Genomic DNA, 25507 nt, shown 5'->3' with positions numbered 1-25507 from the left:
TTCCTTCCTGACGCTGGCTCTTTAGGTCCCGTTCTGCCAGGGCCGCCGAGTCCCCCGAGAAGCAATCCCCGCCTTCCTCGGCACCCCCGTCGTCCTTGAGCATCCTGAGCCTGCATGCCGTGCCTGGAGCTGGGCTGGCTGAGGGGGTGCGCTTGCCTCCATGGCGCTTTGAACCTGCATCTCCGTTGCACTTCCTCCACGGTCTGGCTTGGAGCTTGGCGGGCGTTCCCCGGACTCCTCCTCTGGTCATGGACGGCAGCTGGTTGGCTTCGGCCTTTGGTTCCTCCTCAAGCAGCGGGCCCTGACTGGCTGGGGCTCCTCGTGACATCGAGCCGGCACCTGGGGCGGCACCAGCCCCCAGCCCCCTGCTGAGAGGGGGCGCGCCACTTCAGGTCCCGCCTACAGCCCCTGTGTCGGAGGACGAGGTGGGGCATGCGCTGGAGTTCGAGCGCGGGCGGAGCGTCGTTCGTCATGAGATCTTCTAGGAGGCGATGGGCGCGAAGAGCCGACTTGGTGAAGAACTCGTGGGTGTCGACTCACGCCTTGAGGCTGAGGGTCTCCGGCTGGCGGAGGATCGGCGTAAGCTAAGGGTGGCTATCAACCTTGGCCGCTACCAGCATGATCTTGACCATGCGAAGGCCGAGGCGTCCCTCAAGGTTTCTCGTGAGGCTTGCTCCCGAGGCTTAGAGGAAGCTCGCGAGGCTGACCGCCGTCGCGAGGCTGCGGAGAAGCGCACGTGGGGGCTCCAGGCCTGGAGTGCGTCCCTAGAGAAGCAGGTGGAGGCGCGCAAGGCCGCCCTTGCATCGCTGAGGGGGACGCGCACCGAGGAGGAAGAGATCCGGAAGCATGAGGAGGCGCTGGCTCTGGAGGTCGTGGAGCGCAGCCTTGAGCTTGAGCACCTGGAGACGAGGGAACGCCAAGTTGCCCAAGTGGAAGATGCCATTGGTGCACGCGAGGCCAAGGCTCAGGAGGAGGTTGATCGCCGGGTGGCCGAGGCTCGTGCAGATCTGGAGGGTAGGTATGACTTGAAGTTGAAGCTTGCGGGGACGGAGGGCGTGGGTAGGACCGCTACCCTCAGGCCCAGGCTTGCTGATGCAGAGAGGCGCGTGGAGGCCTCGGCCGATACCCTGGCCACTGCACTGGCGGAGCTGGCCTCCGCCCGCGCCGAGTTGCTCTCCCTCCAAAAGCGGGTTGATGACGCCGAGTCTGTTGCGCGGCGGAGTCGGGAGGAAGTGTTGGAGAGGCGGACACTGGAGCGCGTTCATGATCCCATGCTTCAGGATCTTCGGAATAGGGCCAATAATGCCCTGGGCCATATCTGTGACGTGAACGCCCCCCATCCTCAGGTGAATGACTACGCCAGTCACCTACGCTTCTTCACCGACGTGGTGACATGCCAGGAGGCTCGATCTGACGAAGCCCACAGGCTCGTGGAGGAGAGGAGTCGCGGCCTGCTCGAGCGCGCTCTCTCCCGTGTCTTGAGCCATCTCCTAAACGCCAACCCCGACTTCGACTTCGACGCCGCCATCGCCCCCGTACCTACGGTTGTTCGGGACGACCTGGCATAGTGGGTAGAGGACATCGTGGATGCGCTGGTTAGGGCCTTCACTTCAGAGGACAACGCGGTGGTGGTCGCCGCGGACGAAGGCGATGTGGTCGATGATGGTGACGCTAGCGTTGGTGACGGTGACGCCAACGACGCTGGCAGCGACGCCAGCAATGCGTCTAACGACAATGTGGAGGACGTGGTGAGTGACATATCTGGCTGATCCCTCATTCCCTTACTTCTTTATCCTGTACGCAAAAACTTGGGCATGATCCCTAGAATTGTGAGAGCATTTTGAGAGGGGGAGCCCCTCATGTAAACAAATCACAATTTTTAATCTTTTATGCCCAGCTGAGTGGTCACCTCCGTGGATCCCTGAGCCTGGCGGCAAGTTTCGCTGTTGCGGCTTACCTTAGCCGGGGCGGCCCCCTAGGGACCGCAAGGTCGAGAGTTGCCGCGGAGCTCCTGAAGGGTCGACTGGTCCACCCGAGCGGGCCTTGCGAGGATCTAGCGCCAACCGTCGCGTTCGGTGCATGTGCCATGCCCAACCCCGCTCGCGAGGGGCCCGCGAGGGGGAGGCAGCGAGCGCAAGCTCCAGAACAAGGCGGGAACCAGACGACAAGAAATTGCTTGGACGAGAAAAAGCACCCCCCGCGCGCATCGATGAAAACTCAACTTCAACTTAAATCCAAATCCAAAAAGGCAAGGCTACAGAAAAGGGATTCAAAGCAAATGGCCGCGTCCGGCTCCTAGTCTGGTCTTCTTGTCTTCAAGTCTTCTCACTAGTGCGGAGCTAAGTGCTGCCACTAGGCGTGGGAGGGAGCCCCAGGGCCTGAGGCCGGCACTCCTGAGACTCCGGGGCGTGTACAGCCCCACTCATTATTATGTGAGAGTGTCACGGGCGGCGATCTTCACAGGCACTGGGCCTTCTTGACAGGTACCGGCCTTGCTTCATATCGCCAGATGAGGGCCCCGCCTTGCGCCACCCTCGACCACCTTTGAACTGACTGGCAACCAGGATGGTGCAAAAGGGGGGAAAGGGGACGCCAGCGGCGCCCTCGGCGACCACGGGTCCTCTGCCGGGGGAAGGCTCGCGGGCACCTCCCCGGCAGAGGGCCTACCTCCAGGCGTCGCCTGGCTTCGTGCGACCAGGGGAGGGGCCTTGCTCCTGGCTCCCTCCATGCAGCCCCCAGCGTGCTTCCCCTGGCGGAAGGGGTGTTGCTGCGTTGGGGTCGTCGGTCGAGGCTGTGACCTGATTCACTGGTAGCCCATGGTTAGTGTAAGCTTGCTCCTGAGAGATTAGCGGTACCCTGTAGCCGTTGTTGCAGGCGCGGTTGTTGCGATTCCCCGTCGGTTCCTGGAAGGCTTCAACTTCTAGCGCCCCTTCTTCCCAATCTCCTCTGAGGAACGAGCCGGGATCGTCCTCCGGCGCGTACTCCTGGTCCATCATGCGGGGCACGTAGGCTTCCGGGCCGTTACACCAAACACCTCACCGTAATGCCCCACACTCCACATTGCCCGGCCCAGCGCGGCGTCCTCAGGATGGTAGCGCGACATTTCACTGGGACCATGGGAGGCGACGCTTGTGCCCACGCTTGCCGCAGGCGGCACGGGGGCGACGAGGCCGCCGGCACCGCCGGCCGTGCTGGTGTTCACGAAGCCCCCAGGCACACCTGAGGGTGCGTGGTTGCGGCGAGGCCTGCCGTGAGTCCCCGTAGTGGCCTGAGAAGGAAAGTGATAGTAGAAGGGCCGCAGTCCTGATGCCGCCGCATCCAGCAGCTCGGCGACGCATTCCAGCAGTGCGTCCCTGCCGCTCTCCATTACTCAGCACCGCAGCAAATCCCGCGCCACCGTGAGTGCGGCCCGCATGTTCGCCTGCTCCCGCCGTGTGTGTGGTGCCATTGTTGCGGCGTGGCTTGCTGCCCTTGCAGCGGTTGTCGCTTGTCGTGGGGTGAGGGCGGACGATGCCCCGCCATGCCGCCCGCGCCCTGCGGCGTTAGGTGGCGCTTGGGCCGCCTGGAGCGCGGGGTTGAGGTCTTCATGGGCAGGTGGCGCCGCCCGGGCCGGCCAGGCTGCCCAGCGTTCGAGTCGGCCCTCGGGTCGCCAGACATCGGTGACGCGGAGCGTAGGCGGGACGATTGGCGGGGAAGAGGCTCCGGCGCACCCCTACCTGGCGCGCCAAATGTCGGATCACGGGTTCCGGCAAAACCCTTAACGTTCGAACACTGGGGTGCACGCGAAGATTTCCTCCCTACCGATCTACGCCCAAGCTCGCTAAGATCTCACGGACGAACTCGTTGAAATCACAACACAAAGACACAAGATTTATACTGGTTCGGGCCATCGTTGTGGTGTAATACCCTAATCCAATGTGGTGGTGGTGGATTGCCTCTTGGGCTGATGAATAACTGTACAAGGGGAAGAACAACCTCCTGAGGTTGAGCAGTTCTTTTGCTCAGCGTATGGCTAAGGATTGGCTCTAGGCTAGCTACCTCTACTGCGGTGGCTAGTTCTACTTATATAGGCCCTGGTCCTCTCCCCAAATATTGAGCAGGAAGGGAGCCAACAACGGTGGCCAATTTGAAAGGGGACAGCTAGTACAGCCTATCCTAACAAAAGCGGTCTTCGCCTACAAAAGGCTCTAATTATGACGCTGTCTTGGGCTCCATGGTGACCTCCGTCCTGCCGTCCTGCTGGTGTGTCGGGACCCCGATTCCAAGTCACACCGATCTAGCCTGTAACACCTCATATCACTTTGCGGCCTCACGCACGGTACTCCCACGGTGTCGCCTTACCATGGCCCGGGACCGTTTGCGCCTTTTGGCTCACGTATATGACAATGTTGCTAGCATCCATATGACAGGGAACCCGGGCCGACATGGCTAGTCGTGAACCCAAAGCGGCACTAACGTATGGGGACAGGCATACATGAATCAACATCGAACGTGTCGGTCAGCAGCGTGCGAATCCGGGCTGTAGCACTGGGCTAACAGGACTCCGGGAACCCGGGCTGTAGCAGGCTAGGCAGGACTCCGGATGTCACCGCGTGACATTTCCCCGAAGGGACAGACACAGGAACGATATGAAACACATGCCGGCCAGTCAAGTGTCCAGAGCAGTAGTGCTGGGCTAGCAGGACTCCGCTGAACCGGGCTGTAGCGGACTACTATGGCTCAAGGAGGCACTAGACTACATTTCCCCATAAGAGAGGCTGCTAAGGATAGACAACTAGATTGTCGGATCCCACACATACCAAGCATTTCAATCATACACACAATATGCTCGATATGTGCAAATACAACATGGCATCACAACAAGACTCTACGACTCAGAGTATTTATTCATTAGGCTCCGAAGAGCGAGATATTACAAACATGGGTCTCATGACCCAACATTCAGAGCATACAAGTCAAAGCACATGCGGAAGCTTAACATGTCTGAGTACAGACATCTACAAATGAAAAAGGCTGAGAAGCCTGACTATTTACTAGATCCTGCCGAGGGCACAAGATCGTAGCTGAGGTAACAAGCTAAACGTCGAAGTCCACACGGAACTACTAGCGAGACTGACGTCTCTCTGCAAAACATGAAGTAAGCAAACGTGAGTACAAATGTACCCAGCAAGACTTACATAAGAACTATCTACATATGCATTGGTATCAACAAAATGGGTGGTGGAGTTTAACTGCAGCAAGCCAGCTTTGACTCAGTGGCTATCCTGAACTATGGCTGCAAGTAACTCTTTGGAGGTGGCGCACACGAGTCCACATATTCACCATATCAATACACCACTATGGATCCGCTCCCGTCTCCCTACGAGAACGCCATCCATAGCACTCACGCTTATCTTGCGCATTTTAGAGTATCCACTTTCACTTGTCTATGAACTGTTATAGGCAACCCAGAAGTCCTTTACCGCGGACACGGCTATTCGAATAGATCATATTAACCCTGCAGGTGTGTACTTCGTCACACACGCTCTCGCCACTTACCACCATGTACACGTCGTGTACCTCGGCAACCTTCAAGCGGAAGCCTGGCGAGGGAGTCGGCCACGACCTGACTAACCACACAAGTCTCTAGTCCAGGTTTATCGCCTATTCGGGTTCCATCCGCAAGGAGATCCGGCCGGGGTGTCGCTCACGGCCCGAAACGATGTGAACAGGGTTCCCAAGCCCACCTCGACGGATGGATCTACGCTTGGTACACCGTGCCACGGTGCCTAGTCTGTCCCAAGCCCACCTGTACCGGGTACCACTTGGTAGACTACTAACACAACCTACAAACACCAGAAACTAGTTGCAACTCCTGGACAGAGATCGAGGCGGTTAATAAGCCGAGAGGGGTCGAGTTACCGGAACCCAATGTGTGGTAGTAACTGTTCATGGATCACAAACACAGAACTCAGTTCCTGAGGACGGTTTCAATGAGACAACCCACCATGTACTCCTACATGGCCTCTCACCGCTACCTTTACCAAATCGTGTTCACACCCTTAGCTCTCACACAGTAGGACATGTTCACCACTTTCCAATTCATTCCCGATGAATCAGACCTGACACAACTCTAAGCAATAGCAGGCATGACAAACAAGCTTGAATGAGTAGGCACATCAGGGCTCAAACAAATCCTACTCATGCTAGTGGGTTTCATCTATTTACTGTGGCAATGACAGGTCATGCAGAGGATAAGGGGTTCAACTACCGCAGCAAGTAACAGATGAATCGTTGTTGTCCTAATGCAGTAAAAGAGAGCAGGATTGAGAGAGTGGGATTGTACCGGAATGAACAAGGGGGTTTTGCTTGCCTGGCACTTCTGAAGATAGCATTGAGTCTTCATTAGTGTCAACGATCACAACGCCGGAACATCGTCTACCGGGGGGGGGACAAAAACCGGCAACAGAGAAGAAATTCAATCAATGCAATGCACAATATGATGCATGATCATGAAATGGCAATATGAATGTGTTCTGGGCTAATGCAAGCTAGAACAAATTGTGATGAGTCCATTTTAACCAAAGATTCAAATGCAAACCCATTTTATAAAGTCATATAAGTGCATTATCTTGTTTCATCTAAACAGCAAGGTTAGGTTGCTCTAACATGCATGAAACTAGTGCAGATGGATAGATTGGATTTTTCTGATCATTTTTCATATATAATTTGTTTCATTTGGAGCTACGGTTGAATTTCTATGGATTTTAGAAGTTTAGGGCATTTTCTGGAATTTCATGTATAAAAATAATTCCAGTAATTAAATTACTGCGTCAGCACTACGTCAGGATGACGTCAGCAAGTCAACAGCGGCTGGTCCAGGTCAAACCTGACCAGTGGGACCCATTGGTCAGTGACTCAGAGCTGGTTTGAGTGGATGACACGTGGGACCGGTCAATGCTGACTTGGTCAAAGTCAAACTGACACGTGGGGTCCGCAAGATTAGCACTAATCTAAATAGAAGTTAAACTAATCTAAATAGGCACAGGGGCCCACATGGCAGTGGCTCTGGGGGTCAGTTAGGCACTAATGACGGTGCCACGTCACCAGCCACCGGAGTTGGACGCCGGCGACCTCACAGTGCGGCGGCGGCTTGCCGGAATCGCCATGTGGCCGTCGGCTGGACGTGCCCAGGGCACCGGGCGATAGCCCTTGATCCCACGCATCTAGCGGAGGCAGCAGCAGGTTACGGGGTCATCGGAATCGACGCCAGCGACGAGCCGAGCGGCGGCCGGACCTACGGGCATGAAGCAATCGGCGCTAGGGTGAGGGAAACGACTGGATTTTGTTGTCTACGATGTCTACGCAACCGCACTAGACCTCTAAGAACACGCTCCTAACCGTAAGGTCACTGGAGCATCAACGGCGTTGAGCTCGGGCGGCGGTGCTCCTCGGCTTCCATGAAAACGACGGCCAGAGCTCGAAATTGAGCACGGGGGTAGGGGGAAACAATGCGGGGCTCACATGGAGGTCGTTGAGCTTCTCAGCGGCTCGGGGGAGGCGTCGAAGGTGATGAACGGGCGCCGGCGATCTTGGCGACTGAAGGTTGAAGATGACCACGGCGGTGAGGGCGTTCGGGGCTTCTGGCGACGCGTGGTTCGGTGGGGACGTCGAGGACGAAGCGGCGGAGCTTCTTGGCACAGTGAGAGGGCGAGGGAGGTACGGTGGTCAGGCGGGCGGCAGCGGCGAGCTCGGTGGCTCTCGGGCGGCTGTTGGAGAAGGGGCAGAGGAGAGGGAGAGAGTGCAGCGAGTGAGGGAGAGGAGAGAGGGCTTCGAGCCGTCTCCAGGTGCGGGGTTGGGTTGACGGAGAGCGCGACACGGCGAAGCAGGAGGTGGCGCAGCGCCTGCGTGCGCGCGGCGACCACGCGTCTGTCCTTCTGTCCAGGGAGGAAGACGACAAGGAGGCTGCGGTGGTGGGTTGGGCCAGGAAAAGAACTGGGCCGGCTCTGCTGCAGGTAAGCACCAGGTAAGTCTTTCTCTCCTCTGTCTTTTATTCATGTTTTCTATTTTCTGTCTTTGTTTTTTGGATTTAGTAAAATACTAAACCACTTTATAAAATCCGGAAATAAATTGTGGGCAGATACTGGATTATTCCCAACAGCCCTCAACTACTTTTCAGAATTATTAGAGCATTTAAAATATTTATAGAATTTAAATGCCCCAATTCAAATACAATATGAGTTAATTCAAAAATCCATAAATGGCCAAGAAATATGCTCATCATTTTTGGCAGAGGTTTTCACCTTTATCAAAAATCATGAACATTTCCAAAGGGCATTTTGGGTTCATTGAAAACATTTGAATTTGACCCTAGTTGAGTTCATTTGGTGCTAGGGTTTGTTCATCCCCATTTCAAATTTCAATAAATTTAGACATGATGCAAGCATATCTAGCTAGCCTAAGTGCATACCACACTAGGGATGTGACAACTCACCCCCACTAAACAAAAATCTCGTCCCGAGATTCAAGCGTAGGGTTAGATGAAAGGGGAACGCAAACTAACATAATCTTCACGGTCCAATTGTTCTTCTCGAAGATGTTAATTCATTGCATTATCTTGATCTTGACATCTTTTCTTTCGAGAGCTTCATCCAACTATGATGACGGAAGAGAGGGAAACTCTACAGGATTGATCTTCTCGAAGATCGAGCTATACAAGACCAACTCGCGGAATGAGATGTTGAAACATCTCGAGTTGAGACAGCAAACACGTCGAGAGGGATGGAAGAACAAACGATGAGGTTTGATTTGGTGGGCAACAATCCCACGCTTAGATAGGATGGTGCATGGTTTCAAAGTAGCGAGGAGATAGTTGCCACGATTCCATAATGGGGCACCTTAGGAAAGGTGGCTCATAGAAATATCCCTTAAGTGGCAAAAAGAATTACTTTTGATTCAGAGATCATTGAAACTCTTCATACCAGCCTAAGGGAATTTACAAATGATCGTTTGAAAGAATTCAAAGAATGGCACACTCAATTTGGAAAGGAAGCTACGGTTATAGAACAACTCGGCAAATGGAGGGCACATTCCAGTTGATACCAGGGATATAACCTAGTGACTGAGTGTGCTTTCAAGAACTTGAGCATTTCCATATTCATCAAGGTTTTACCAACATCCGTGCCGAGGATCCTGGCAACACATCATACTACCATGATGAACGGTGATGGAGGATGCAGGTGCAAAGGAGGACAACACTTTCTCAGATTTTTCCTTAGCAATGCCAAAGAAGCAAATCTGGATGATCGACCGAGAGACATTTAGCACTCCGCTTCTAATGTTCTCCTTGATGCACTAGCATATCCCATTCATAGATATGGTTTGATATCTAGAACATCAAGTAAAAGGTCGGACTTCGGAAACACAAGAATCCATAAGGATAACTACGGAAGTAAATCCTACGGAATCCTTATGGGGAGGTGGCCAACTTTATCAATCAGGATACTACAATAATAGGTCTTCCGGCTGGGTGTGTTGGCCACAACATCCACTTACCGGGTTACGAAGACCATTATTATAGCTATTGGGAGATGTTCCAACCATCATATCTGCCTGAGATTCAGATCTGGTTGGTAACAGGATATTCCAGACTCATCGAGTCTAGAAGAAAATGAAGGTTTGCAACACAAATCGACGAGATGGCGTTGCGAGATTCTCGGGAGATGGACTATGGTAGTAAGCTCCAAAACATGAGCTAGTTCTGCTACAAACATGTGAACACGTTGTCCCAGACAAGCATGCCCACATGGTAGCCTTACAATGAAACACTACCGAGTTCTGGTTGGGAACCATCAACGAGGATATCGAAGTTCTTTCATAAGTCCGGATTAGCTCTTATGGAGGAACTCCTTCTCCTTGAACAAGTAGGTTAGTGGCTTGGTGTGCTAGGGATACATATGGAATGGAGGTAATTAATCTACCAAACCATAGAATACTTCGCACGAATGCATGACTGACTTGGGATGATTCCAAAGGAAGCAAAAACAATCTTTCTCGAACTCACGGCGGCAACTTACAACTAATGCACATGAGCTTAGACGAAGTCTTCTTCCATCCAAACATATACTTCATGAGCTAGCACGAGGAAAATGCTTTCAAAAAGTTTCCAACACTAGCTGGATGTTCAACACGAGTCATGGAGAAGGTAGCAGTGTTGCTGATGGGCTCAACAACAATTCATCCAGGTTTCCACGGAGATGGAATTCCATAATTATGTGAACAAGTGGTAACATTGTTCAGACCCAAAGGATGTAATCGTGTATGCTCGAGGAATCAACCACGAGTAAGACAACTTTACGAACATCGTTGGTTCTGATTTGATTTGATAATAGCCCATACTCAAATCAAAGTTTGGTTAAGATGATAGGTCCATTAATTGATCACGAGGACCAATCGATGAAGAAATCATCTTTCTACAACAAACACACACACAAGAGATATCCCTTGGAAATAACTAAGTCAGGCAAGCTTTTATCTTCCAACTCTCGAAGTTGTTGTTTAGCTTGACCAACTAGCTCAGGGTATCCAACACGGACTCTTGGAGAAAGAGTGGTTTATAGGAAAACCATTTGATCACGAGCTCAACATAGCGGTCAGGTGACAACCTGGTGATACTTCTGAGAAGATATTCGGAAAATCACGAACCACCGATATGTTACTAAGCTTGAGAACAATCTTGCTTTTCAGGGCAAGACGATATGATCAACTGAGCAAGGGTTTGACAAAAATCCTAACTCATTGATTGAAGAGTGCACCAAAAATAAGGACTAGGTAGCACGATCAATCTTAGGATGATGATTCAATAACCAACACGCTAAGAATGATATTAATGTCCATAAACTACCAAGCAACGAGTTGCTCAGAGTATTGATTTCACACATCATGGTTCACTTGTCGGTATTCCGGTTGTGACAACACGGGACCGAGGAATTAACAATGATGGTAAGAAGTATTACTACGTCAAGAATTCATAAGAAGTGGTGCAATTCTCATGACACTCTTGACATAAAGATGGTAATACTCCAAGGTAGAACAGAATCAAAAGCTGGTTTGGCGTTTTGATCTGCGGAATACAACTACTTTGACCCAATCCCAGAGATGGACGAGGTAATGGAGTTTGTTTCTCCTAGTCATTCTGAAATAGAACGGCTTGACGGACCACAAGAATAATAAGCATCGATAACACGGATGCACAATTACTCCTGACTATCAATTGATAGACGAGGGCAAGAAAATAACTAAAGAGGGACAACTCAACGGAACATATAACTTTCTGAGTTATGGATGCATGGATTAGTATGTCGAACAAATTCAACATATTTCTTCCGGATAACCCAATGCAGAGGAGGAAGGACTGGCAGAGTCACAATATGAATGGAGTACTCCTCAAGAGCGCCCTGGTTGTGATCTTTTGGTTCAAGAGAACTTCTGCCATAAGCAATTCATGGTATTGGAAGAACGATATACCACAGACCTCGAGGACTATCGCAAAGGTTACTAATATCCTAAAGGTACGAGCAACACTATCAACACGAGGTAAGTAGAGTGAATCTCGGGTCAAGAACCCAGGAGTAGAATACCTACTACTAAATGGCATCACGAGATGCTTTCGAGAATGGTGGCCAGAATCATCACACTAGAAACACAAGACATGGCTAGATTACTAGGTGATCCTCTAAGACACCTAGGGTCATAATAATAGCTCCAACACATATACCGAGGCAATAGAGTGCCTCAACGCACCGGTAGTGTGCTTAATCTGGCCCAAAGGGACGCAAAAACAGAGGGAAAGGATTTTGCAAATGCATCAGATTGTTTAGAAGCCTGGGATGACTCGGACAGCATGACGGCTGTAAATGCTCAGAAAGGATTTGAGACATTCACAAGGATTTGCATAGTCACTTAACAACATCATATCATGGTTCTGGGATGAACTGTCAACACATGGAAGTAGTACAAACTGAACTGAGGCTTGAATCCATCAAACCTAAGATTCTACGGATTAGTAACACGTGATCCTGATAGAAAGATGAGAAGCCTAGTTCTTAATCCCCGTAGAAGAGAAGAGGGTGACTCAGATCAGAAGGGCATAAGGTAAAGGAGTAAAAAGAGCCTTACGTTCCCTTCCACAATCAATTCCCTTATATAACTAAAGCATTTCTAGACTCAACTTCGACAAGTTTGGCTTGGTAATCCTACAGGCAGTCAGGCTCTGATACCAAAGCTGTCGGGACCCAGATTCCAAGTCACACCGATCTAGCATGTAACACCTCATATCACTTTGCGGCCTCACGCACGGTACTCCCACGGTGTCGCCTTACCATGGCCCGGGACCGTTTGCGCCTTTTGGCTCACGTATATGACAATGTCGCTAGCATCCATATGACAGGGAACCCGGCCCGACATGGCTAGTCGTGAACCCAAAGCGGCACTAACGTATGGGGACAGGCATACATGAATCAACATCGAACGTGTCGGTCAGCAACGTGCGAATCCGGGCTGTAGCACTGGGCTAACAGGACACCGGGAACCCGGGCTGTAGCAGGCTAGGCAGGACTCCGGATGTCACCGCGTGACATTTCCCCGAAGGGACAGACACAGGAACGATATGAAACACATGCCGGCCAGTCAAGTGTCCAGAGCAGTAGTGCTGGGCTAGCAGGACTCCGCTGAACCGGGCTGTAGCGGACTACTATGGCTCAAGGAGGCACTAGACTACATTTCCCCATAAGAGAGGCTGCTAAGGATAGACAACTAGATTGTCGGATCCCACACATACCAAGCATTTCAATCATACACACAATATGCTCGATATGTGGAAATACAACATGGCATCACAACAAGACTCTACGACTCAGAGTATTTATTCATTAGGCTCCGAAGAGCGAGATATTACAAACATGGGTCTCATGACCCAACATTCAGAGCATACAAGTCAAAGCACATGCGGAAGCTTAACATGTCTGAGTACAGACATCGACAAATGAAAAAGGCTAAGAAGCCTGACTATTTACTAGATCCTGCCGAGGGCACAAGATCGTAGCTGTGGTAACAAGCTAAACGTCGAAGTCCACACGGAACTACTAGCGAGACTGACGTCTCTCTGCAAAACATGAAATAAGCAAACGTGAGTACAAATGTACCCAGCAAGACTTACATCAGAACTATCTACATATGCATTGGTATCAACAAAATGGGTGGTGGAGTTTAACTGCAGCAAGCCAGCTTTGACTCAGTGGCTATCCTGAACTATGGCTGCAAGTAACTCTTTGGAGGTGGCGCACACGAGTCCACATATTCACCATATCAATACACCACTATGGATCCGCTCCCGTCTCCCTACGAGAACGCCATCCATAGCACTCACGCTTATCTTGCGCATTTTAGAGTATCCACTTTCACTTGTCTATGAACTGTTATAGGCAACCCAGAAGTCCTTTACCGCGGACACGGCTATTCGAATAGATCATATTAACCCTGCAGGGGTGTACTTCGTCACACACGCTCTCGCCACTTACCACCATGTACACGTCGTGTACCTCGGCAACCTTCAAGCGGAAGCCTGGCGAGGGAGTCGGCCATGACCTGACTAACCACACAAGTCTCTAGTCCAGGTTTATCGCCTATTCGGGTTCCATCCGCAAGGAGATCCGGTCGGGGTGTCGCTCACGGCCCCAAACGATGTGAACAGGGTTCCCAAGCCCACCTCGACGGATGGATCTACGCTTGGTACACCGTGCCACGGTGCCTAGTCTGTCCCAAGCCCACCTGTACCGGGTACCACTTGGTAGACTACTAACACAACCTACAAACACCAGAAACTAGTTGCAACTCCTGGACAGAGATCGAGGCGGTTAATAAGCCGAGAGGGGTCGAGTTACCGGAACCCAATGTGTGGTAGTAACTGTTCATGGATCACAAACACAGAACTCAGTTCCTGAGGACGGTTTCAATGAGACAACCCACCATGTACTCCTACATGGCCTCTCACCGCTACCTTTACCAAATCGTGTTCACACCCTTAGCTCTCACACAGTAGGACATGTTCACCACTTTCCAATTCATTCCCGATGAATCAGACCTGACACAACTCTAAGCAATAGCAGGCATGACAAACAAGCTTGAATGAGTAGGCACATCAGGGCTCAAACAAATCCTACTCATGCTAGTGGGTTTCATCTATTTACTGTGGCAATGACAGGTCATGCAGAGGATAAGGGGTTCAACTACCGCAGCAAGTAACAGATGAATCGTTGTTGTCCTAATGCAGTAAAAGAGAGCAGGAGCGAGAGAGTGGGATTGTATCGGAATGAACAAGGGGGTTTTGCTTGCCTGGCACTTCTGAAGATAGCATTGAGTCTTCATTAGTGTCAATGATCACAACGCCGGAACATCGTCTACGGGGGGGGGGGGGGCAAAAACCGGCAACAGAGAAGAAATTCAATCAATGCAATGCACAATATGATTCATGATCATGACATGGCAATATGAATGTGTTCTGGGCTAATGCAAGCTAGAACAAATTGTGATGAGTCCATTTGAACCAAAGATTCAAATGCAAACCCATTTTATAAAGTCATATAAGTGCATTATCTTGTTTCATCTAAACAGCAAGGTTAGGTTGCTCTAACATGCATGAAACTAGTGCAGATGGATAGATTGGATTTTTCTGATCATTTTTCATATATAATTTGTTTCATTTGGAGCTACGGTTGAATTTCTATGGATTTTAGAAGTTTAGGGCATTTTCTGGAATTTCCTGTATAAAAATAATTCCAGTAATTAAATTACTGCGTCAGCACTACGTCAGGATGACGTCAGCAAGTCAACAGCGGCTGGTCCAGGTCAAACCTGACCAGTGGGACCCATTGGTCAGTGACTCAGAGCTGGTTTGAGTGGATGACACGTGGGACCGGTCAACGCTGACTTGGTCAAAGTCAAACTGACACGTGGGGTCCGCAAGATTAGCACTAATCTAAATAGAAGTTAAACTAATCTAAATAGGCACAGGGGCCCACATGGCAGTGGCTCTGGGGGTCAGTTAGGCACTAATGACGGTGCCACGTCACCAGCCACCGGAGTTGGACGCCGGCGACCTCACAGTGCGGCGGCGGCTTGCCGGAATAGCCATGTGGCCATCGGCTGGACGTGCCCAGGGCACCGGGCGATAGCCCTTGATCCCACGCATCTAGCGGAGGCAGCAGCAGGTTACGGGGTCAACGGAATCGACGCCGGCGACGAGCCAAGAGGCGGCCGGACCTACGGGCATGAAGCAATCGGCGCTAGGGTGAGGGAAACGACTGGATTTTGTTGTCTACGATGTCTACGCAACCGCACTAGACCTCTAAGAACACGCTCCTAACCGTAAGGTCACTGGAGCATCAACGGCGTTGAGCTCGGGCGGCGGTGCTCCTCGGCTTCCATGGAAACGACGGCCAGAGCTCGAAATTGAGCACGGGGGTAGGGGGAAACAATGCGGGGCTCACATGGAGGTCGTTGAGCTTCTCAGCGGCTCGGGGGAGGCGTCGAAGGTGACGAACGGGCGCCGGCGATCTTGGTGACTGAAGGTTGAAGATGACCACGGCGGTGAGGGCGTTCGGGGCTTCTGGCGACACGTGGTTCGGTGGGGACGTCGAGGACGAAGCGGCGGAGCTTCTTGGCACAGTGAGAGGGCGAGGGAGGTACGGTGGTCAGGCGGGCGGCAGCGGCGAGCTCGGTGGCTCTCGGGCGGCTGCTGGAGAAGGGGCAGAGGAGAGGGAGGGAGTGCAGCGAGTGAGGGAGAGGAGAGAGGGTTTCGAGCCGTCTCCAGGTGCGGGGTTGGGTTGACGGAGAGCGCGACACGGCGAAGCAGGAGGTGGCGCAGCGCCTGCGTGCGCGCGGCGACCACGCGTTTGTCCTTCTGTCCAGGGAGGAAGACGACAGGGAGGCTGCGGTGGTGGGTTGGGCCAGGAAAAGAACTGGGCCAGCTCTGCTGCAGGTAAGCACCAGGTAAGTCTTTCTCTCCTATGTCTTTTATTCATGTTTTCTATTTTCTGTCTTTGTTTTTTGGATTTAGTAAAATACTAAACCACTTTATAAAATCCTGAAATAAATTGTGGGCAGATACTGGATTATTCCCAACAGCCCTCAACTACTTTTCAGAATTATTAGAGCATTTAAAATATTTATAGAATTTAAATGCCCCAATTCAAATACAATATGAGTTAATTCAAAAATCCATAAATGGCCAAGAAATATGCTCATCATTTTTGGCAGAGGTTTTCACCTTTATCAAAAATCTTGAACATTTCCAAAGGGCATTTTTGGTTCATTGAAAACATTTGAATTTGACCCTAGTTGAGTTCATTTGGTGCTAGGGTTTGTTCATCCCCATTTCGAATTTCAATAAATTTAGACATGATGCAAGCATATCTAGCTAGCCTAAGTGCATACCAGACTAGGGATGTGACATGGTGTTGGTCTCGTTGCACCGATATGGAAACCTTTGCCTGATGCCTCGGTACTCCGTGCCTGCGCTTGCCCACTTAGCACCAAAGAGGAAACAAGGACACTGCACGCGCTGGCGCTCGCCTGATCCTGATTGTCATGGCTCAGGTCACGAGAGCCTCGTGACGTTTGCCCTACCTTGATTTCTCTGCTCCTCGCGAGGCAGCCTGGTGAGGCCGCACCTGAGGAGGTCTTGCGTCGTCCGCCTCGCGAGGCTTGGCCCCTCGCGAGGGTCTTTAATGCCTCGCTGATGAAGATGGGCTATCCAGGCCTGCAGCACATCCACATTGTGGGTCGTAGGCAGGCAAGTCCGGGGACCCCCGTTCCCAGAATGCCAACAGAGGTTAATCAAGACTCAGATAAAGAGAGCGAGATTGAGCGAGTGTGGCCCGCCGTGCAGAAGAAAGAGTGAGACAGTCTCGAGGGAGTGACCTAGATAGACAACGTGGGTGCGTGCACACGAGAGGTTGGGGGGCTAGATAGGCAATGCATGTATCTAGCGAGAGAGGGTGGGAGGGAGAGAGACAGAGAGAGCTCAGCATGGGGTGCAATGGCGGGTGTGTGAGGTAGATACATTTGGTAACAGAGTGGAAAAGGGGGGTTGTGTAGTTGTGAGAGTTAGAGATCGAAACATGGAGAGAAAGAATGAATGTGTGTCGGAAACCGATAGCTTCCTAAGGTGGTTAGGAGAGGAAGATTGACCGATACAGGAAGTATGTAGCATGTGTGCCGAGGGGGGGGGGTGGGGCTAAAAACAACATTTGAATGTAGATAGTACGAGACTTAATATCGATGTTTCAATTCGGTGTACATTGTAAGATTTGAACTGAGGACCATGCATATGGGTAATTATTTCGAATTCGTGCCATACTAGATTCGCAAAAGTTGGCATTGACTCGATTGTTGTGCTATTTTGTAGGTCATATGTTTGAATCCATCCAAAGTTTTCTCACTACCATGGTGTTCATCATATACATATGAATTTGTATTAAAAAAAGTAGCATGGATACCGTGAAATGCGAAATCCACGTTAGAATTGGAGATCGCTATGTGACACACACTCTAATTCAAATAACTAATTATGTGACACACACTTTAATCCACGTTAGCGTGGATACCGTGGATACCATTTTGATTTTTTTTCAAATAACTCCTCATTAATTAATTTATAGTATCTCATTTCGAATGACTAATTATTTGCAAGGAAAACACGGACATGATAATACATACAAATTTCTTTGCAAATGAAAGAAGATTCGTTTGCATTCTCAAATGTAGGCGCACTAGGCAGACCAGGGTCGCGTCATGGTGGCCACATGTGTCGTACGGACGCTTAGCACCCAGCCACCCACCCCCTCTCTCCCCCCCGCCACCCCCAAAGAAAATAATGACGACAAAATAAGTTCGCGCTTCCACGTTTCGGATTGAAATATCTGGCGGCCCCAATTCCAGCCCTGCAAAATCTCCCTTCTCCACCGTCCCCTTCCGCGCCCAGATTGCTCAAATCCCTAATTCTCCGCCAACCCAAGCAAAGTTCGAATCGCCCCTCATCTCGTCTCTTTCCCCACCTCTGTGTCGAACGACGATGACGAAGATGACGGTCGCGCTTCACCACCGCACCGGAGCTACCTCATCTACGCCCTCATCCATCGCATCAGGTGGTCCACCGACAACGTCGGCCGCCGCAACTGACGTGCCTCATAGACACCGACTTCCACCGCATCAGGTACACTTCACCTATGGCGTCTCCCACCTCACCGGGGCTACTTCACCGAGCACATCGCCGCACCTCCGCCCCCCCTGAGGCCGTTGGGGCTTCACCAACGGTCTCGTCCACCGCATCATAGCGCTCCGCTGCCATTCAAGATCTGCATCCGTGCGCGGCCAGCCAACACCAGCGCCTCACCATCAACGGCTCTGAAGTGACCCGCACTATAGCTAGGAGAGCATGCCCAAACGCCAGCCCGAACTAGGTATCCACATATCACTCCCTTGTGCACTGTTCTGACGATGTTTTGGTTATCCTTTCACTGCTCTCTTAGCTTACACGCCTATGCAACTCTGACTTTAACTCTTATTTCTTCTGGAGATATCATCTGAAACAAGCAAAACCATTTTTCAGCGAAGCATGACGGCACTACGGGATCTGGTACACATCCTGCACACCCATATAACCTTGTAAGTATCTGTCCTCCGGTACTGTCGGCGTCCTGGGAACGGGGGTCCCCAGACTTGCCTGCCTGCGGCCCATGGCATGGCTCTACCAGCGGCCCAGTACAGCCCATCTTCACCAACAAACACTCAAGACCCTCGCGAGGGGCCAAGCCTCGCGAGGCAGACGACACAAGACCTCCTCGGGAGCGGCCTCACCAGGCTGGCTCGCGAGGGGCGGAGAGATCAAGGGAAGGGACACCTCGCGAGGTTCCCATGATGCAAGCCATGATGACCAAGGCCAGGCGGGCGCCAGCGCACGCAGTGTCCTTGTTTCCTCTTTGGTGCTAAAGGGGCAAGCGCAGGCGAGGAGTCCCGAGGCATCAAGCAAAGGTTTCCATATCGGTGCAACGAGACCAAGACCAGCAGGACGGCAGGAAGGAGGTCACCGTGGAGCCCAAGATGGCGTCACCACCAGAGCCTTTGGCAGGCGAAGACTACTGTTGTCAGGATAGCTTGTACTAGTTGTCCCCTTTCAAATTGGCCGTTGTGGCATCCCTTCCCGCTCAATATTTGGGAAGAGGACCAAGGCCCCTATAAATAGGACTAGCCACCATAGTAGGAGGTGACACATCTTGAGTAATCCTCACCCACACAAGTTTGCCAAGCACAAGAACACCTCACCTCAGGAGGCTGTTCTTCCCCTCGTATTGTTCATCCTCAGCCCAAGAGGCAATCCACCACCACCACACTGGAGTAGGGTATTACACCACATCGGTGGCCCGAACCAGTATAAATCTTGCGTCTCTTGTGTTGCGAGTTCGTCAAGCTTTTGAGATCACGGTGAGGGTGAGGGCGTGATTACGTAGGGGGAAATCTTCGTGCGCACCCCAGTGTTCGAACCTCAAGGGTTTTGCCGGAACTCGAAATCTGACATTTGGCACGCCGGGTAGGGGTGCACCGGAGCTTTCCTTCCGCCAGTAGATCCGCCGACACTCCACAACTCCGATGTCCGCGACCCGAGGACCATCACTGACCGCTGGGCAGCCTGGCCAGCCCGAGCGGCGCCGTCTGCCCAAGAAGACCTCAACCCCGCGCCCCATGCAGCATGCGCACCGCCAAACGCTGCGGGGCGCGGGCGGCGTGGTCACACGCCGTCCGCCCTTACTCCATGACAAGCGCGGGCAGCCGCAAGGGCCTCAAGCCACGCCGCGGCCACGGTGCGGCACACCGGACGGGAACAAGCAAACATGAGGGCCGCGCTCACGGTGGCTTGGGAGCTGCTGCGATGCCGGTTAATGGAGAGTGACCGGGATGTGTTGCTGGAGCGCGTCGCCGAGCTCCTGGATGCCACGGACTCGGGAGCACCGCCGTTCTGCTCCCTGCTTACACCTCAGGCCGCGGCCAAATCGCACGGCGGGCCTCGCCGCGCCCGCGTGGCCCCGGGCGCGCCCCTAGGCTTCATCGACACCAGTGCAACCAACGGCACCGAATGCCCGCTCGCGCCCGCGCCACCTCCGATAAGCGCGGGCATGAGCGTTAACACCCACGGCCCCGGCGGGCTGCCTCCCTACCATCCTCAGGGCGGCGCGCTGGGCCGGGCAACATGGAGCGTGGGGCACTACGGCGAGGTCTTTGAGGCGACGGCCTCGGAAGCCTACGTGCCTCACCAACCGCGCCGGCGACAACAGTTACAGGGTACCACTAGTTTCTCAGGAGCAAGCTTATGCTAAGCATGGGTCGCAGGAGGGTCAAGTCACAACAGCGGATGGCGGCCCCAGCTCGGCGGCCTCCCTTCCGCCAGGAGGAGCGCACTGGGGGCTTCAGGAGAGGGGCCGGGAGCAAGTCCCCTCCCCGCGACGCACGGAGCAGGGCGTCCCCCGGAGGTAGGCCCTCTACCGGGGAGGCGCTGGAGAGCCTTCCCCCCGGCAGAGGACCCGTGGTCGCTGAGGGCACCGCTGGCGTCCCCTTTGCCCCTTGGCGACGTCCTGGTTTCCGGACGCCCTCAATGGTGGTCGAGGGCGGCGCAAGGTGGGGCCCTCATCTGGCGATATGAAGTAAGGCTCGCGCCTCTGAAGGTCTCCGCTCGTGACACTCTCACGTAATAATGAGTGGGGCTGTACATGCCCCAGAGTCTCAGGAGTGCCGCCCTTGGGCCTCTGGGGCTCCCTCCCATGTTCTAGTGGCAGCACTTAGCTCCACGCTGGTGAGAAGACAAGAAGACTAGACTAGGTGCCGGACGCGGCCATTTGCTTTTAACCCCTTTTCTGTAGCCCTGCTTTCTGGCCTTGGATTTAAGTTTGAAGTTGAATTTTCATTGGAATGCGTGGGGGGTATCTTTTCTTGTTCGTGCGATTTCTTGCAACCTGGTTCCTCACCTTAATTTGGAAGTCGTACTTGTTGCCTCCCTTCATGAACTCCTCGCGAGCGGGGGCTGGACGAGGCACACGCGCGCCATGCGCACGTCCTGCCACGGCTGGCGCTTGCTCCTCGCAAGGCCCACTCTGACGGATCGACAAAAGTTCACGGCCTCATGAGCCAGTGTGGAACTCGTCCTGACTAAGGTAAATCACAGCGATAAGTTCGCGGCAGGACTCGCGGGTTCGCGAAAGTGCATCCCCAGCTCGGTCCAAAGAATAGAAGCAATAATCTATTTACACGAGGGGCTTCCCCTCCCAAAATGCTCTCACAACTTCCAGGGCCGCGCCCGAGCTTTTGCGTGCAGGATAAACAGTAGGGAAGCACGGGTTCAATCGGACATGTCGCTCACTGCGACCCCCAGGTCGCCTTCAGACGCGTCGCTGGCATCGCTGTCGCCGTCACTGGCATCATCATCACCTTCGCCGGCGCCGCCCTCACCGGCGCCGCCCTCGCCGTCGTCGACCACGTCGCCTTCATCCACCGCGATCACCACCGCGTCGTCATCAAAAGCGAAGGCCCTGACTAGCGCGTCCACATTGTCTTCCACCCATCGCGCCAGGTCGCCCCGGATGGCCGCGGGTACGGGAGCAATGGCAGCGTCAAAATCGACATCCGGGTAGGTGTTCTGGAGATGGCTGAAGACGGGGGAGAATGCGCGTCTGAGCAGGCTGCGGCTCCTTTCTTCAACAAGCTGGCGAGCCCTCTCGGAATGATTCTCCAGGCGTGTCACCACGCCAGTGAAGAAGCGGAGGTGACTGGCATAATCGTTCGCATGGGGACGAGGAGCGTGTCACGACCGGTTTTTCAATAAAATAATTATTGAGAGACCAATCCCATTTACGGACCAGCGAAGAAGAATTCCTTCTCACTGGTAGACAATAATCTTGGTCACAGAAGAAAAATACCAGGAGTGCTAAATATAACACAAGGTTGAGCAGAGACTGCCCAATAATTTATTACAGGCACGCCGATAAAACAATACGGCGGATAGGGTGGCAAACTTCTAACTCACGATAATAACGGTGGTGGAAATATCATCGCGAAGCGAGTGATATGATTCCAGAAGACTACAACTCATCGAGCGTCGGAGTGAGGCTCGCGGAGACTTATTGCGGGTGGCGGAAGCGTAAACAACATAAGTGACCAATATCCGGGATCGCGCAGGACTGACTGGGACTCCTCTAGGCATCGGACGCGCTATCAAACTCTTCATCCAAGAGATCACCTTCGTCAACATCTGGCCAAAACAACAATCCAGGTGAGTACTATGAAAGTACTCGCAAGACAGTTCGGACATAAGGTATAACAAATGTAAACATGAAGCACATGAATAAGTTAACCAGTGCGATTAGACATAAATAAATACTGGGTGCCAAGCGAGGGTCTGAATGACGCCTCGAGCGGAAACTGCAGAATAGTAATACTGGTGCCAAACGAGTGTCTGAAAGACTCCTCGAGCGGAAAATGCGAAATAATAATGCGGGTGCCAAACGAGTGTCTGAAAGACTCCTCGAGCGGAAAATGCGGAATAATAATGCGGGTGCCAAACGAGTGTCTGAAAGACTCCTCGAGAGGTAAATGCAGAATAATAATGCGGGTGCCAAACGAGTGTCTGAAAGACTCCTCGAGAGGTAAATGCAGAATAATAATGCCACAGTCAGGCGTCGGGGCGACACCACATAAAGGGCTTATAACAGAAAGTAAAGACAAGTGCATGCCGCAGTCGGACGTCTGAGCGACATCACATAAAGGGATTATATCGAAAGTGAGAAACGAGTACACGCCACAGTCGGACGTCTACGCGACGTCACCTAAAGGGCTTATATCACATCTCATTATTACAACAGTTCGGAGACATAAATTATCACAAGCATGAGACACAAAATAAAGTTAGTCCATCCACTGGAATAACAATAAATCTGAAATTTTACCACTTGAGCTTGTTCACCGGGGACAAGTTTTTCACACGGATAGATATGGATATAATGTTTACACTACTGATCATGGATACGATGATTTGGAAGGAATTGACTCTGCAGAGTTTGTACTTAACCACAGCCAACGGATTTCAGAAGTCACAGGGACTAGTTCCGTCTGCGGTGTTTTGGAGGAAACACGTCTAACCAGTACACACCCAATTCAACCATCCGAAGCCAGGGATCACCCTCGGCGACGTTCAAGAAAAACCTTGAGACGGGGAGGCTACAACCTCGCGTAGCATGGGATCAAATATATATATGCGCGCTCTAAGGGGGTGTCCCCCCTCTCGGTCCCAACCGGAAACACCCATGCCCCCTGACCGAATGACTGGCTTTAATCCTGGGCCAAGGTACCATCATCCCGGCCTCTCTGTTTGGTGTGTACATGGAAAGAGGTTACCAACTTACTAAACCGCATTCTGGCAATGAGACATGTGGTAGCACGGAAAGGGGAAGGGACGGTAACACGGCTCCAACCATGTTAACGTCAGAAAAGTCGGATGACGCAAGGCTGGCATGCTACAACAGTACCACCTTGCTGCCCTTCATGTCACCACATGATTAGGCCATCTCTCATCAGAGATCATCGCAACTTTGGAACATGCGGGAAGATCGATAACGTGGCTCCAACCACGTTAACGTCGAAGAAAAATCGGATGGCGCAAGGCTGGCATGCTACAACAGTACCACCTTGCTGCCCTTCATGTCACCACATGATTAGGCCATCTCTCATCAGAGATCATCGCAACCTTGGGACAACCGGGTCGTTGCCGTACAAGCAACGAGGTTTTTACCGACACTCATATGCCACACACAACTCCCACGTGAACATGCAAAACACCTGTCATATCAAATGTTCAAAACATGCTTGCCTGGTTCGGAGAAGTCGGAGTCTAGCTCGGCGAAGTTCGCGGCTCCGTCACCCCTCCCGGAACCTACGGCAAATCACGAAACGGGCACTAACGTGAAAACCAACACATACACAGAAACCTTTCCAATTATTTTTCAAATAAATCCCATAAAAAAACTAGACAAAATTTGAAGATTGTCAGAAAAAGAATCACTCAAAAATACCTTTTTATTAAAAGTTATAAAGGTTTCTGTCCAGGGACTTATCTGTAATGAAACAGAAAAGTTCCAGGGTTTTAACTGAGAAAACAGAAAACGCTTCGGCTGGGAATGCGCAAGCGCAAGGGAGGAAACGTATTTTGCCCGCAGGCGCCAACAGAAAACGGTTCGCGAATAAAAGAATAGAGGCTGACATGCGGGGTCCACATGTCAGGTTTGAAAAGCTTGCCGGCGCCCGAAGACTGCGGTGGACGCCGGCGTCGAACCACGGCAAGTTAGGAGAAACGGAGGGTACCAAGAGCTTCAGCGTCCTCTTCCGCATCGGTGGGTGGTGGACTCGTCCAACGGGGAGCACTATGTCAACGGCGACACTTTCTCCGGCGGACGGTGGCTCGGGTGAGGATGGGGAACTCCGGTGGAGGGCTGCAAGCTACAAATTGAGGCGCGGGTCAGAACGAGGGATGCAAGGTGAGGCCACTGGCACGAGAATGGAGGCGGAGGAGCACACACGGGGGCGAATCGGGCTGGATACCGTGGCGGGTCGCGGCGGCCGGAGTCGAGGAAGGAGACCTCCTCGGGGCTCTTCCAGTGGCTAGGCGTGCTCTAGGGGGAGTGCAGGGCTGGTGGGTGCTCGAGTTGAAGCTCGGGGCCCCTATTTATAGGCAGATCGACGGGATGGCCTTGAACGGTGAATCTCCGGCGAGCGATTACGGCGGAGCAGTGGGTTGGCAGGGGGTTTGAGCGGCCGGGCAGCATCAGTGGATGTTACTGGACTCGATTTGCAGCTAAACGGGGTCGGTCTTGGCGTAATGGCGTCGGTCCACGGTGAGGTGACCGCACGGGCTCAACGGCGGCAGAGAGCGCGCTCCGCCCCTTGCGGTTCACGACGAGAGCGGCAGCGCGTTCGGGGGAGTGGAAGGCCACGCGGCGAGCTCCGGTGGTTTGGGCGGCGCTGGGTGGCGTCGTCGGCGCTGTGTCTCCCGCTGGCGCCCGCAAAGCCGCCGCCGGCGTTGGTCACGGGGTGGCGCACCTTCTGCTGCTCGTCGCCGACGCCCGCAAGCTGCCAGGCACTCGTGTGGTGCAGGAACAAGGGGGCGAGGACGAGGAGCAAGGCGACGCGGTGGCACTGGCGAGATCGATGTCCATCTCTGAAGAAAACGACCGTGAGCACTGAACTGAATCTCTGAACTTTCTGAACTTTGACAAAGACAGCGCACTGCAGGTGTTCGACAGAAGGTTTTGGCTATGAGATAAATTTTTCTGGAGCTGTAACTTGGTGAGATGATCACTCAAAGCACCCAGGGGCTGCCTGAATTTACTTGGAATTTTTAGAGAAGGTTTTGAATGAATTTCACCAAATTTGC

This window comes from Aegilops tauschii, chromosome 4 (assembly GCF_002575655.3).
Source record: "Aegilops tauschii subsp. strangulata cultivar AL8/78 chromosome 4, Aet v6.0, whole genome shotgun sequence".
Lineage (NCBI taxonomy): Eukaryota > Viridiplantae > Streptophyta > Magnoliopsida > Poales > Poaceae > Aegilops > Aegilops tauschii.
Note: the sequence above shows the minus strand (reverse complement) of the source record.